This window comes from Astatotilapia calliptera, chromosome 9, assembly GCF_964374335.1.
Source record: "Astatotilapia calliptera chromosome 9, fAstCal68.1, whole genome shotgun sequence".
NCBI classification, from domain to species: Eukaryota; Metazoa; Chordata; class Actinopteri; order Cichliformes; family Cichlidae; genus Astatotilapia; species Astatotilapia calliptera.
In genome coordinates this window covers 35,599,596-35,614,235 of record NC_137430.1, presented here as the reverse complement: position 1 = coordinate 35,614,235, position 14,640 = coordinate 35,599,596, and the positions used below count along the sequence as shown (strand labels likewise).

At 40.7% G+C, this 14,640-nt stretch overlaps 1 long non-coding RNA gene across 1 annotated transcript; it reads left to right on the top strand.

Annotated features, from left to right (window-relative positions):
* Positions 1-4,703: 4,703 nt before the first annotated feature.
* On the top strand, positions 4,704-13,480 carry LOC145431211 (uncharacterized). The gene is made up of 2 exons (XR_013911591.1): positions 4,704-9,697; positions 9,802-13,480. It is a non-coding gene; the product is annotated as an uncharacterized LOC145431211 (long non-coding RNA).
* The last annotated feature ends 1,160 nt before the right edge of the window (positions 13,481-14,640 follow it).

Here is a 14,640-nt window from a genome sequence, read left to right as displayed (position 1 = left end):
AAAATCAAGAGCGTAATAATTCTAACTAGCACATATCAATAGTTGGATCCAGGCCTTAACTACACTGTAAAAGAAAATTGTAATATAAAAGTATTTAACTGTGTATTTTACAGTTTTGTACTGTTCTTCCAGAATATCATCAAATTCACATAAATAGACTGTGATTTTAAATTTCAAATGTAAATTAACGTAAAATCACTGTAAATGTAATAAAACATAACTTTCTTGTTTTTTAAATGTATTTGTCTGTACATATGCATATTATTTGTATGTTAAAATACATTCACAAATGCATCATAATTTCACAAATATCTGTCTGTTATTTGAAAGACTGAACTGTTAAATTCAAATGTAATGCTATGGAAAAATATATAAAATGATTCTTATAAATTTTTTTTAAATCAAATAATTATTATTATTATTGCTATTTAGGGTGATCGTGGCTCAAGAGTTCGCAGTTCGCCTTGTAATCAGAAGGTGGCCGGTTCGATCCCCGGCTGGGACACTCTCGGTCGTTGTGTCCTTGGGCAAGACACTTCACCTAACACCTACTGGTGATGGCCAGAGGAGAATTATAAAGTGGAATTTTAAAGCGCTTTGAGGGTCTCATAAAGCACTATATGAATGCAATCCATTTGTCATGGGCCTGGCTCTGTGACCCAGGGATCATGTGTTCTTTTTTGAGTATTTTTTTGAGAATATTATGAGTTTTATTTGTCTTTCTTAATCGTTTATGGTTGTGGTGTGATCTGCTCCTCGTTCCTCGTTTCCCTGTGTGTTGTTGTGTCAGTTTTGCTGCCCCACCAGGTCTGGAGAGTCCCTGCCTTGGAGCCAGCCACACCTGTGATAATAACTCACCTGTTGCTGATCTGCCTAATCAAGGGGCTCTACTTAAGAGAGCAGTGGAGCAGCAGTCGGCGTGGGATTGTCAAACTAGAAATACAGTTAGTGCGGAGCTCGTGTTTTCAATACTTTCTTGTTGGAATGGTTAACGTTAGTGATGGCCAAATGAAGCTTTCCGAAGCACTGAAGCTTGTATTGAAAAACGGTTCATTACTCGAAGCTTTTCAACACAGTCCTCTCCGGTGACATCTGGTGGTGAAAATTTTGAAGAGCAGCTTGAATCTGCAAAATGAAACGGACTGCTCAATCATCACTGCTCACTCAAGAGTGGAGTTCTCTCTGATATTGGGCCACCGTTCCGTTGCTTTGAACATGTAATTGGTTTTGTTTTCTCGATTGGGGGGCTGAAAAAAATGTAATGCGTATTTGCGTAATACATTTTGATCAATAAACTTTCCCTATTTAAACATGCACTATGGTGTGGCCTTTCTTTGCTCATAACTCCTTGATGTTGGTAAATACAATAAGTGAGCAATATATATAATATACATATGAGAATGCACAGCACATTATGGAGTATGCCCCTGCTGTGAAGTCCTGCCTCCATCTACTTGTCATTTAATCACTGGACAGCTGGACAGGTTCATACAAAATATTAGATGAGGCCAATTGTCCTATACATATTTTTGACCTAGGGGTGGGATTGATTGTGAACTGGAAAGGGAAAATGCTTAGGAAGCTGAGTACGGCTGCATCGTCACTGATTTGTAGAATCATTTTTGATTCGATACAGGATCCGATTCAATTTGATTGGAATCTGGAAAGTTTTGCCTCAGTCAGAAATATTACAATTCTGATCATTTAACAGTATATATCCATAATTTCGTATCTATTAAAAGAAAGCTGACACACGTGAGACTTAATTAGAGATGTAAACAGAGAGTTATGAACCTGCAGCTGCAGAAGCCAGCGAAAAAAAAAGAGGCAAACACAGCGCGGACCCGACGACACATCAAAATCTGACTCTGACGCGTCGGGTCCGCGCTCTGTGTTTACGTTTGTATGCAGAATTCGTAAACCTGCTCCCAGTTACTGTTTTAGCTGCATGGTGTTTGACGACATGTTGTGAGGTTTAACCTGAGATGCTGGCGTTTCAGGCATAATAACGTTAATTTACAAATCGACACGGGATTTTAATGACTCAATATCACTTTATTCAATTTAGCATGGATTGTAATCAGAAAGGCGATAATCAAAACCCACCCCTAATCAAGAACTTGCAAAGTAAAAACATGATCTATGTAAGGTAGCCCTTTTGTTATTTACATTTAAAAAGAGGATTAGTGTTACTGTGCGCTGGCTGAGTCTGTTTCTTTTCTTAGAAATAGTTTCTCCTGCCCTGGAGAAAATCCACTTGCATGGAACAGAAGAGGCTGTGGAGTGCAGGAACCACACTGCAAGCTGGTAGATATGCAGGTATTCCTGGGTCCTGCAGACTATCACCTAAAAACAATAAACAAAATGATTTTCTAAACTGTAGCAATGTAATGTACGTATAGTGTCAAATACATTTTTGTAGTCTTCATTAGCTTTAATTCACATGGAAGTGTTCCTAAAGTCATATGCTGTAATGATATTTACATTATGAAAACATGATTTTGGACATTTCAAGTTTTTCACTTCGGCAGATAAAATGAATTGAGCAAAATCAACTCAAAATATTCCCACACGCCAGAACGTCCTCTCTTCCTCACTGGCTCCATATCTGTCAGTGGAATGATCACCTCGTCGCTATCTGTCACCATCAACACACTCCACGAATCCCTTGGATAATTCACTTCCTTATATCCGTTTGAATCAGGTACCGAAGCAGTTACGTGCGTAATGAAGCTTCGGACATCACTGGTCACGTGACTTTTGCCAAACAAAGCAAGCCTCGACACAGTGCTTCTGAACCAGTGTGTTGTTTTTTTCGACACACGCTCCGGAGCGTCAGCTTCAAGCGGGCCATCACTAGTTAACGTGTTTAGTCGGCCAGTGGATGGGGCAGTACTCATTGTGGCATCTCTTGTTTCCAGGGTGATTACGGAAACGTGTGGAGGGAGCAGTAAACAGTTGAACACTGGCACCAAGGAGGACGAAGCACAACCACGCATCACGGAAAGGAATCACGGTACAGGGGGAATTGGGAAAGCACACACTGTGGACTGTTGGCACTGTTCTGTTAAATAAACTCACTTTCTCCATTCTAAAAGTCTAGCATTTGGGTTCTCCTCAGCCAACCCTGACACCATTATTATTTAAACCAACTGTTAACTGCATATTTCTGTACAAGTATTATTATTCATATTGCCGCATTCATTGACCTTGTTTATAGGTAATTTCATTGTTTAATCACATTAAAATGTTCCTAATTTAATGTTTAAAAGCACTTGAAAAAGGCAAAATCCCATGTAAAATTAGGGCAACAAACCGTATTTCTATGAGAAAGTTATTTTATGGTATTATTTTGGTGCCCCAGCTGCCGGAATATTACTGTTTTTTTAGGATTTCTTTTTTTACGGTCTACTCTGAATCTGTGATCTGTCTGCAACCACATTTAAAAAGTAACTTAAAATGCATTTAGTTCATTTCTAGAGTGTAAAAGTCATTTTAGCATCCCCTTTATTAAATATAAACATTATCTAAGAGATAGAATAGAATAGCCCTTTCTTGTCATTGTACGTGTACAACAAAATGTTGAGGTTTAAATTTATCATCCTAAATGTTTATATGCTGATTATATTGCTATATATAAGAAAGGCCTAACTCTGAGTACACTCTGTGCCAAAAAGTGCTGACAGGAAACTGCATGCTTTTGCAGAAGCGTGCTTTTGCAGCTAGAAAGTGAAACCAACTAGGCTTTGATCGAAACTTAAAGTGTGGTATGACGTAGAGAGCAAGTATATAAATAACTAGGCTTTCGTTTGTGCTTCAGTGCTGGGGTTGTGTGTTTTGTCTTAAGGTCTACATATCTGGATATGTAAAATAAAGATCATTTTTTAAAGTAAAAGGACCACTTTTGAGCCGTGTCTTTCTTGGCCCTAAAGAATCCAAAAGAACCTAATTTAATATGGGTGCTCCACTGTCCTGCTCTCCTTGTGTGTGTACGCTACACAATTCAGCAGTAGCCTAACTCCACTTGAAATAACGCACGAAGTCAGGATGTAGCGTCCAACTCCTTTTAATTACTAAGTATTTCACAGTAAGTTGTTAAGTTGTTGCACAGCAACAAGAATCACTGTAGTTGCCTTGGACAACTCGTCAGCTGTGAGAGGTTTACGGCACCAATGCCAACCATTACACCCGTTGGTTCCTTGGCTGCTTGCCTTAAAAGAACAAACCACATGGATGAGTGTTGCAACTCCTCTCCATATAGACTTCCAGAAAGAGAATTTCGTGAATCTCTCACAACCCAGGGACTTGTCCTTTTGACTTGTAACACAGGTGGTAACTTGTGGTCGTATCTCAACATCTGCGTCTGGGTTGATAAGCTCAAAGGTCTCATGTTGCTCGCTGCTTGGCTGTGATTTGTATAGAAATGTTGGACCCGTGAACCAGTTGGTTGTGGTGAGCTGTGAGGCTTGAATGGACCTAGAAGCATGGTCAGCTGGGTTATGCTCCGTAGGTACATACTGTGATATTATTCTGTTATCATATGTTACCTTATATATGTAATCAAAGTAGTTGAAGTATGATACTGCTGTAGATCATATTATACCCTTTAACATAGAGTGTGTGATCTGTATGTAGTTTAGTTCTCATTATACTTTTGAGTTAACAGAACATATTCACATATTAGTTCATTAGATAAAGGTGCATCACTCTGTATCCTTGATCTGCTGGGAATGTGTTACACTGTTTTCTTGACATGTTCTATTGTTGAATCATGAAGAGAAGGAGACTCTGTGTCTAAGACAGGGGAGATAGACAGACCACATTCCATACCCCCACCTTACAGAAAGCAGAGAAACAACTGCCGAGGTCATAACTTAGGCGCTGTAACAGAGAAAGAATGTGATGTTTTGGCTTTTACGACTAGATGGGGGCCGCTAGGAGCTATAAAAGGCTGTGTAACCCGTCACCATTTTGAGACTTGCTGTGACCCTCTTCAGGCATGTCTCCCCATCATGATGGTCCTTATGCTCTTAAGTGTTGAATTGTATGGAAATAAATGATTGTTGATTGAGCATTGATACACCGAGTATTGTCCTTCCTCCAGCCCAAAGATTCAAAGAATTGGGAGATTTCAACAACTTGGTGCAGTGTGACCCGGATACTTGGTGTGCTGAGGAGGTGTAGATTTGGCCTTTGGTGAGATCGTGGGGCAAGGTGAACAGAAGGCCGGCCTAAAACAGAAAGGTAAGCACAGCCTGTTGTATTATAAATACCAAATGTGCATATTGGGCTTTCCAAATTAATCTGTTCACTGAGTTACACGTATTTTCACAGTAAATTTATCGGTGTCTGGTTTTTGGCGCAAGATACTAACAACATAAGTTGAGGCTGAATTCCAGTGTGTTAAATAAACTTCTTCTACCGAGATACTAATAACATACTACGTTGGACTAGTTGCAGTAAACTGCTTCTACCGAGATACTAATAGCATACTACGTTGGACTAGTTGCAGTAAACTGCTTCTACCGAGATACTAATAACATACTACGTTGGACTAGTTGCAGTAAACTGCTTCTACCGAGAAACTAATAACATACTACGTTGGACTAGTTGCAGCCACTTTACCTTCCACATTTAATTTTGTCTAATACTGGCTTCTGTAGCAATAATACATTAGAATTTCTTCTGAAGACGCGGCCATTAGTTCAGTACATTGAAGTCGAGGTTTGAAGTTTGTTTATGGTGTCGGTTACGTCCTGGCTCTTGCCGGCTATGAAATAGAAGTTGATTTAAGGAAAAGCAGATGCTGGCTCACGGTGCAGTTGAACGCTGGCAACGCGAGAGCGAAACACGTCCGTAGGTTTGGTTTATGATACGGCCGTGTTCCGGTGGTGCGGCCGTGAAGTGCAGTAGTGGTTGGTGCTAGTTTTAGTACATTGGATAGAGGTTTGACGGTGGTTTGTGGCGTCAGTCGAGTTTTAAGGGCTGCGGTCATAAAACAAAGTAAAATTTTACTTGCCAAGAAGTACATAGAGCAAAACCTGGTTTATGATGTCAGGTATAACTTCGGGGATGCAAGCATCACTTTTATGATGCGACTTTGCCCCGTTGTGGTGGTCATAAGTGCAGAGAAAGGGGTATTTTGGTCTATGGTGCAGTGTGCTTTAAGAAGATCTAACAGTTGAGCTCAGAGGTTTCTGTGTAAAATTCCCGCTGAGGAAAAGTGTTGTGTGTGTGTGTGTGTGTGTGAAGGCGCGCTCTTAGTGAGTGTGTGCGAAGCTGCGAAGCTGCGAAGCGCGCTCTGGGTGCTGTCTTGTGTGTAAAGCGCGCTCTAGGTGTTGTTTTGAGTGTGAGTGAGGCGCGCTCTGAGTGTGTTTTTTGTGAGTGTGAAGCGTGAACACAGTGACAGTGACGGTTGATGTGTTTGAATAGGAGGACATTAGAGCAAAGACACATTTTAGGATCAAAGGTTGATGCCTAGTGTACCTGTGGAAACTAATTTTGTTCATGGTTTGGCAACCCCCCTGTCTGTAGACGTGCAGGCAGGTTAAGTGCCGAGGTGGCGACTTGGGAACTGAGGACTCCCGCTTAGCTACGGAAAAACACTGGAACGACCGTGTAACCACGGGTTCACATTTATTCCGGACTAGAACAAGATACATTTTGCGAACAAAGGTTGAGTCTAGATTAGTAAAGAAATATAAAAAAAGGTTGAATTCCTCGTTTCAGTGGTTTGAAATTTTTGTGTGCCTGTCCCCTGACGAGTGTGAAATTAAATAAAGAGGGAATTTGGAGCCACATAGAGATAGACGGGCATGCTCTTAAGTGTTGAATTGTATGGAAATAAATGATTGTTGATTGAGCATAAATACACCGAGTATTGTCCTTCCTCCAGCCCAAAGATTCAAAGAATTGGGAGATTTCAACAATACCTACACTGATTCGGTTGTGTGGACTGGTGGATTCTCTGAACCCTGTTGTGGACGTACACATAGAAACATTTGGACTGATTATGAATGTAGCCCAGCACCACTTTACTGTCACAGCAGAAGGTGATCGCATCAATTTGGATATCGATCTCTTGAACGATAAACTCAGCAATTTCTATGGCTAGCACTGTCGCACACAGCTCCAGTCTTGGTATGGTAATAATAATAATGGATTGGATATATATAGCGCTTTTCAAGTCACCCAAAGTGCTTTACAATGGCACTGTTCATTCACTCTCGCATTCACACACTGGTGGAGGAAAGCTACGGTTGTAGCCACACCTGGGGCAGATTGACAGACACGAGGCTGCCATATTGCACCATCAGCCCCTCTGGCCAACACCAGTAGGGTTGTCCAAGAACACAACGACCAGGACAGAGAGCCTGGGGATCGAACCAGCGACCTTCCGGTTACAGATGCACTTCCCAACCCCCTGAGCCACGGTCGCCCAGGTTCAAACCCACATGAACCTGGTCATTTGCATCTGTTGTCTTGAGGTACGCCACCGCACCAATCACTTTGGTTGAAGCGTCTGAAAAGATGCATATCTCTCTACGACTGGCATTGGTTCCATCTAAGCTCAACTCTCTCAGCAACGACTTGCCTTGAACAGCCACAGGAGTGACGAAGCCGAGAGGGTCAAAAAGACTGTTTATGGTGGAGAGAATCCCACGTCATGTGAATGGCTTGTCACTGACTGACACTTGGAAGGTGAATGTGTCCCTTTTAACATCTCAACTCAATCCAAGGCTTCGCTGTGTGGGTACTGCGCTTCCATCCAAGTAAAGATCTTTAATGCCCTTAGCATGATCTCCTGCAGGGAAGGCTTTCAAGACGTCAACGCTGTTGGACGTGATCTTGTGCAGTCTCAGGTTTGACTCAGAGAGAGATGCTTGGGTTCTCTGTAGCAGAGAAATTGCCTCCTCCTCTGTGGATGTGGGAACAAGACCATCGTCTACATAGAACTCGCATTCCACAATCTGACCCGTACTGCTGTTCTCCTTCCTTTGCAGCTCTTCTGAGACAGTATATTGCCACAGCTGGAGAAGGTATGTTGCCGAATACATGAACCCTCATCCTGTATTCAACAATGTCTTTGCTGGGATCATTATCTCTATACCACAGAAAGCGTAAGTAGTCTTGGTGGTCTTCTCTCACGACAAAACAATGAAACATCTGTTCGATGTCAGCCATGATTGCTACTCACTCTCTCCTGAAACGAATAAGGACTTCCATTAGACTGTTATTCAAGTCTGGTCCGTTGAGTAGCACGTTGTTCAGCGAGATGCCATTGCATTGTGCGCTTGAGTCGTGCTTGCTCACGATTGTTGGGCAAAGGTGGTCTGGGGGGCCTGAAGGGAAGAGGAGCCACCCAACTATTTGACTCGTCCTGAAAAACCTCATCACCCATTATCTGCAGAAACTGTTCGTCCTCTATGGAGAAGGCCCGCTTGTCATCATCCGCTGTTCTTGCAAAGACTGTGTTGCCGAGTGAGTCATCGTCCATTGCAGTGCTACGGCAACTGTGTGAGAGTCCCTTGACTTGACTGGAGTTGACCATTTGCTTGAGATGGATGTGGCTCGTACAAGGTCTGAACAATGATGGTCTTCCGTCTTCCAGTATGTTCATTTTATAACAGTGGACAATGGGCTTATGAACCTTTCCCAAACACACATCACCTACTAAGACCCATCCAAGGTCAAGCCTTTGAGCGAAGGGTGCATCACCAGGACCGTTGATCTGCTGCCTCACCTTGTGAACCTGGAGAATTTCTCTCCCAAGCAAAAGCAGGATCTTGGCATCATTATCAAGAGGCAGGATTTTGCTAGCAAGGTTCTTGAGGTGCAGGTGATGGAGGGCAGCTTCAGGTGTCGGTATTGCATCACGATTTACTGGTAAGTCGTCACATTCGATCAGTGTTGGTAGCGCAAGGCTAACTTCACCATTTACTCCTTCGATCAAGGGCGATCGTGGCTCAAGAGTTGGGAGTTCGCCTTGTAATTGGAAGGTTGCCGGTTCGAGCCCCGGCTTGGACAGTCTCAGTCGTTGTGTCCTTGGGCAAGACACTTCACCCATTGCCTACTGGTGGTGGTCAGAGGGCCTGGTGGCGCCAGTGTCCGGCAGCCTCACCTCTGTCAGTGCACCCCAGGGTGGCTGTGGCTACAATGTAGCTTGCCATCACCAGTGTGTGAATGGGTGGATGACTGGATATGTAAAGCGCTTTTGGGGTCCTTAGGAACTAGTAAAGCGCTATATAAATACAGGCCATTTACCATTTTACTGCTTCGATTTGATAGCCATTTGCTCTCCTGCCGGAGGTTGCGGCTAAGCCAGCACAAGTTTTCAGGATGTAGGGGTATGAGCCAACTTCGATTCCGAATAAGTTGAAGAACTCTGACCTGGCTAGAGACTTGTTGCTCTGGTCATCGAGCATACATTTTGATGGCTTGTTGTGGGAACTCTTCAGGGTAAACCTTAACAAGACATATCTTGGAACAACATTTTGACCTGGCAAAATCGCCACAAACTTCAGTGCACAGAGGGCTTGCAACTGGTTCTGGGATGGTGTCCTCTTTTTCCGGCTCCCCGCCGTCACCTGTTGGGGGACTTGAGGCCTTGGTGGACAGTTGTGGTGGACCAGGATGAAGAGCTGTGATGTGCTTGTCACTGTTGCACGATGGGTTTGATGCCACGGGCGGTATCCAGGTAAGCTAAGCCGGGCAAGTAGCCATCCTCTTTTGCTGAAAGTAATTCCATCAATAGATCTCCAGGATCCCTTAACCTGTAATTGTCCTTGTTTGTTATTTTAGGAAAGCTGTCCAACTTCCTAAAGAGAGCACTTTCGATGACTTCTGGAGCACCGTAGCATTCATCAAGCCTGTCCCAGACCATTTTGAGTTGTCAATATGAACTGCTGTTAGGCGCTTGACATATGCAGAAGATTCCTTCCCAAGCCACTTTGAAAGTAAATCCAGCTGTTCACTTGCAGTAAGGTCCAAACCCTTAAGCTGTTTTCATCTTTCTGGGCTCTTTAATCATCTTGAAATTACAATGTCAGAAAAAGAAAAAGTGTTCTAAAAAATCTGGTTGGATTAAAATACATAAAAATCATGTTTAAACAACGAAACATTTTGATGGGTATAATTTCTGTGGAAACTGAATCCAGAAATGACTGTGTTGAGTCTGTTCCTTCCCATTCCCTACAAGGCCACCTGGGTTGGCTGGAAGACTGTTTCAGCTGAACTATGGACACGCAGTATACATATACTGATACTGATAAGCACTCACCGACACATCACCCTCCCTATCCAACGCCACCTCCAACGCTTACCTCCCCCATGATGTGGACATCGGGTCAGCTGGAGGCGCAGTCGAAGATTACAGCAGTCCCAGATCAGATGTACACACTGGAACCCTTTCCCATGTTGCTTGTCTGTGTTTATTGTGTTATGGTGTGTTGATACCTGTGCATTCCTGTATTATCCTTTTGTGTTGCACATTTCGATGCTTTTTTCCTCGTTACCTGGCCTGACCTGTCTCCCCAATGTGATGTTTGTATTGTATTTACGGTCGGCAAGGTCTGTCATCTCGGTTTTGGGCAAAAGACCTGCAACTGACAAATAAAGGCTATCTCATCTCATATCTTAATGGTATTGGAGAAGGCAGATATCCATGCTCTGTATGACTCTGGATGATCGTCAAAGTGGGTTAAGCCAGTGCACACGAGCTCTTTTCGTGCCAGGTACTTCGCCATGTCCATCATCACTGAAGAGTCTGGAGGGTGTGTATGAGAAGTGTTGGGATACTAAGGAAAAGTTAGCTCTGGTTTAGGGTAGGGCCTATTGCTCTTTTTTTCTTGCAGGAGTTCCACACTGTTAACTTGGAGGTGACCATTTATGTCTGGCTGAGCTGATTGGGTAGAGGTGTGAGCAGTTTGGTATGCATGCGTTAGAATAGAATAGAATAGAATAGAATAGAATTCAACTTTATTGTCATTGCACATGTCACAGGTACAGGGCAACGAACTGCAGTTTGTATCCTTCCAGAATTGCTTTAGCCATGATATAGATATATTACAATATATATTAGCAATAATATAGATATGTAAGTATATTACAGAAATGGGTTTATTATGGTATGTAATATGTACACGGTATGAAGTATGTTATGAATATGCTATAACTATAAGTATGTACAGGCTGTAGTGAGTACAAGCTATGTACAGACTATGAACAGGATATAAATATGAAAAAAAACTATACAGAATATGAAATAAAGAACTATACAGAAATATGAGATACACAGCTATACAGAAATGGGAACTATGCAAGTTGTACAACAACCTTGGAACTTGGTTGTGGCTGGAAAGATGTGGGCCATGAGTCTTTCACGATATACTCATCTTTAATGATGTACTTAGCCGATGGTGGAGGGCTCTTCTCGATAGGATGCTCTGATATTGAGAGATTGACTGGTTCATTACGTTGGTTAAGCTGCATAGTTTGGTCTCTCATATAGTCGCTTACACGTTCATGTGTAGGCCTACTCTGCACCATAACTGGGAGACTTTTCCAACTAGGATGTGCTTCAACCTCTATCTCTGCTGCTGCTTCCAAAACTTCTGCTTGTGCAATTGTGGCTGCAGCTCCCTTTTCCAGATTTAAGGCTTTGAGATTAGCTTCTAATCTTGCTTTGTTGACTTTAATGCTGATCTCTCTCTGTGCGAAGGCAACATGTGCACGAGCAGCTTCTTCCTTGGCTCTCGCGTGTGCTGCTGCTGCACTGACATTTGATCTACTTGAATATCTGGAAACTGAACCAGTGCTTTTAACTGATGCTCCGTCTTGAGGAGGCTTTGGTTTGTTTTGTTTTTTTGTTTTGTTTTGGTTTTGGTTTTTTTTGTTTTTTTATTGATTAGCATTCAAATATCTCAGTAAAAACAGAACAAAGATCTACCACAAAGCAAGAAAGCATGAGACAAGGCTAATCAAAAGGTATTGGCTGAAGCATTTGCTTATTACGCCAACCCTTTTCACAAAATATCTTTTTGCATGCAGCTCGAAGCAAATAATAAAACAAAGCAAAAACCAAACAAACAAACAAGAAAAACAAAAAAAACTTTCCACCTTAGATAAGTAACTACATCAAAGCAAAAGAATCAAGAGGGTTTTTTTTGTTTTGGTTTTTTTTGCTCTTTTCATTCTTGATTTATATATTTTTCTAATACTCTATTTTTAAACATATTTTTAAACAAGGAAAATGAACTACACCTTTTTAAATCACTGTCATAACTATTCCACAGGTTAACTCCTCTAACAGAAACACATCTCTGCTTTATATTTGTCCTCATCTTGTTTTTTTTAAAGAAATCTGTTCCCCTTAAGTCATATTGACTCCCTCTGACTTTGAACAGCTTCTGAGTACTGGGGCAAAGCAAGTTATTTTGTGCTTTATACATTATCTGTGCCATTTTATATTCAACTAAATCATAAAATTTCAGGGTATTCAGATTAATAAACAAAATGTTAGTTGGTTCTATATAGTTTGATTGGTTTATAATTCTTATAGCTCTTTTTTTGTAACTTGAAAATAGGAAGAGTGTTCGTTTTATATGCATTACCCCATATCTCCAGACAGTAAGTCATATATGGAAGCAACAGAGAACAATAAAGTCTGTATAATGATTTTTTGTTCAGTACATGCTTTGTTTTATAGCGAATAGCAATGGTTTTTGACATTTTTGTTTTCACATGGTTTATATGAGACTTCCAACTCAGCTTATCATCAATTATCACTCCAAGAAATTTATTTTCGTACACTCTTTCAATTTCAATTCCATTAACCCTGATTTTAGATACATTTTTCATTTGTCTAGTGCCAAAAATAATCAATTTTGTTTTCTTTATATTTAATGATAACTTATTTACATCAAACCAGTTTTTTAATATATTTAACTCCTTTTCCGCTGTAGTCAGAAGCTGTCACGGTTCTGGGTCCGTTGGACCCAGTATTTTGAGTTTATTATGTTTTGGTTTATTTCTGCTTCATGGATTGTTTTCTTCTCGTAGCGATGATGATGATTATTATTTCTTGTTTCTGTTTATCCGTGCTTAAGGATTTGTTCTCAGTTATATCTCACGTTTAGTTTAGTTCAGATTCCATGTGTCATTCTGTCTGTCTCTCAGTGTAAAGTCTGCATGCTTGTTTAGTAATTCATGTTTCCTGTTTTATTGTGAAAGTCTTTGTCTTATGTTAGTGTGTGCAGCTTAGCTCCCCCGTCTCGTTAGCCCTGATCTCTCCCAGCTGTGTCTCCCTCCTGTTGCCGATTCCCCCGTTACTACCCTGTGTATATAAGCCCTGTGTTTTCCCATGCTCAGTGTCGCATCGTACCCTCAGAATTATGCCTGTGTGTCCTTGGTCTCAGTGTTCCATCCTCACTCCATGTTTGTTTTTCTGCCAGCAATAAAGCTGAGGTTTTTTGAGTTTCAATTCTGTGTTCGAGTCCTGCATTTGGATCCTCATCTCTGCCTGCCCGCACACAGAGCCCTGACAGAAGCTGTTCTAGGTTTTTACCTGAGTAGTACAGAGTGGTATCATCAGCAAACAATACACATTTTAACAGTTTGGAAACATTACATATGTCATTTATATATAATATAAATAATTTAGGGCCCAGCACAGAGCCCTGAGGAACACCACAAGTTACCTTCAACTGCTTAGATTTTACATTATTGAATTCGACATATTGATATCTTTCATCCAGGTAACTTTTCATCCACTTGTATGCTATCCCTCTTATGCCATATCTCTCGAGTTTATTCATTAATATAGAATGATCAATTGTATCAAACGCCTTTTTTAAGTCTATAAAAACACCAACAGTATATTCCTTATTATCTATTGGATTAGATATCCCTTCAACAAGTTCCATCACTGCCATCAAAGTGGACCTTTTCACTCTAAAGCCATATTGGTTATCACTTAGGAGATTATGCTTCTCAATATATTTATCAAGTCTATTAACAAATAACTTTTCTAAAATTTTTGAGAACTGTGGGAGTAGTGACATTGGCCTATAATTGGTAAACTGACATCTCTCTCCGTTTTTATGGATTGGAATAACTTTTGCTATTTTCATTTGTGAGGGAAACACACCAGTTTGAAAGGACAGATTACAAATGTATGCGAAAGGTTGCACTATATATTCTATAATACTTTTAACTAATATCATGTCAATACCAAAACAGTCAGTGGACTTTTTATTTTTAAATGTCTTCACAATGTTAATTATTTCTCTATGAGTTGCAGCACCAATAAACATGGAGAACACATTCTGAGTAATATGTTTATTTAGGTCGTTATTATTTCTTGACTCTGGAATTTCTTTTGCTAAATTAAAGCCAACATTTACAAAGAAATCATTAAATTCATTTGCAATGTCTTTAGTTTTATCAAGCACAATATCTTTATCTTTTTTAAAATAATCTGGATAATTCTTATTTTTTGAGCCCTTTTTGATTATACTATTTAATATCCTCCATGTTTCTTGTGTGTTACTTCTACTTTGCTCCAATAATTTGTGGTAATATTCTTTCTTACTTGTTCTTATAATATTTATTAATCTATTTTTATATAACTTGTACTTTATT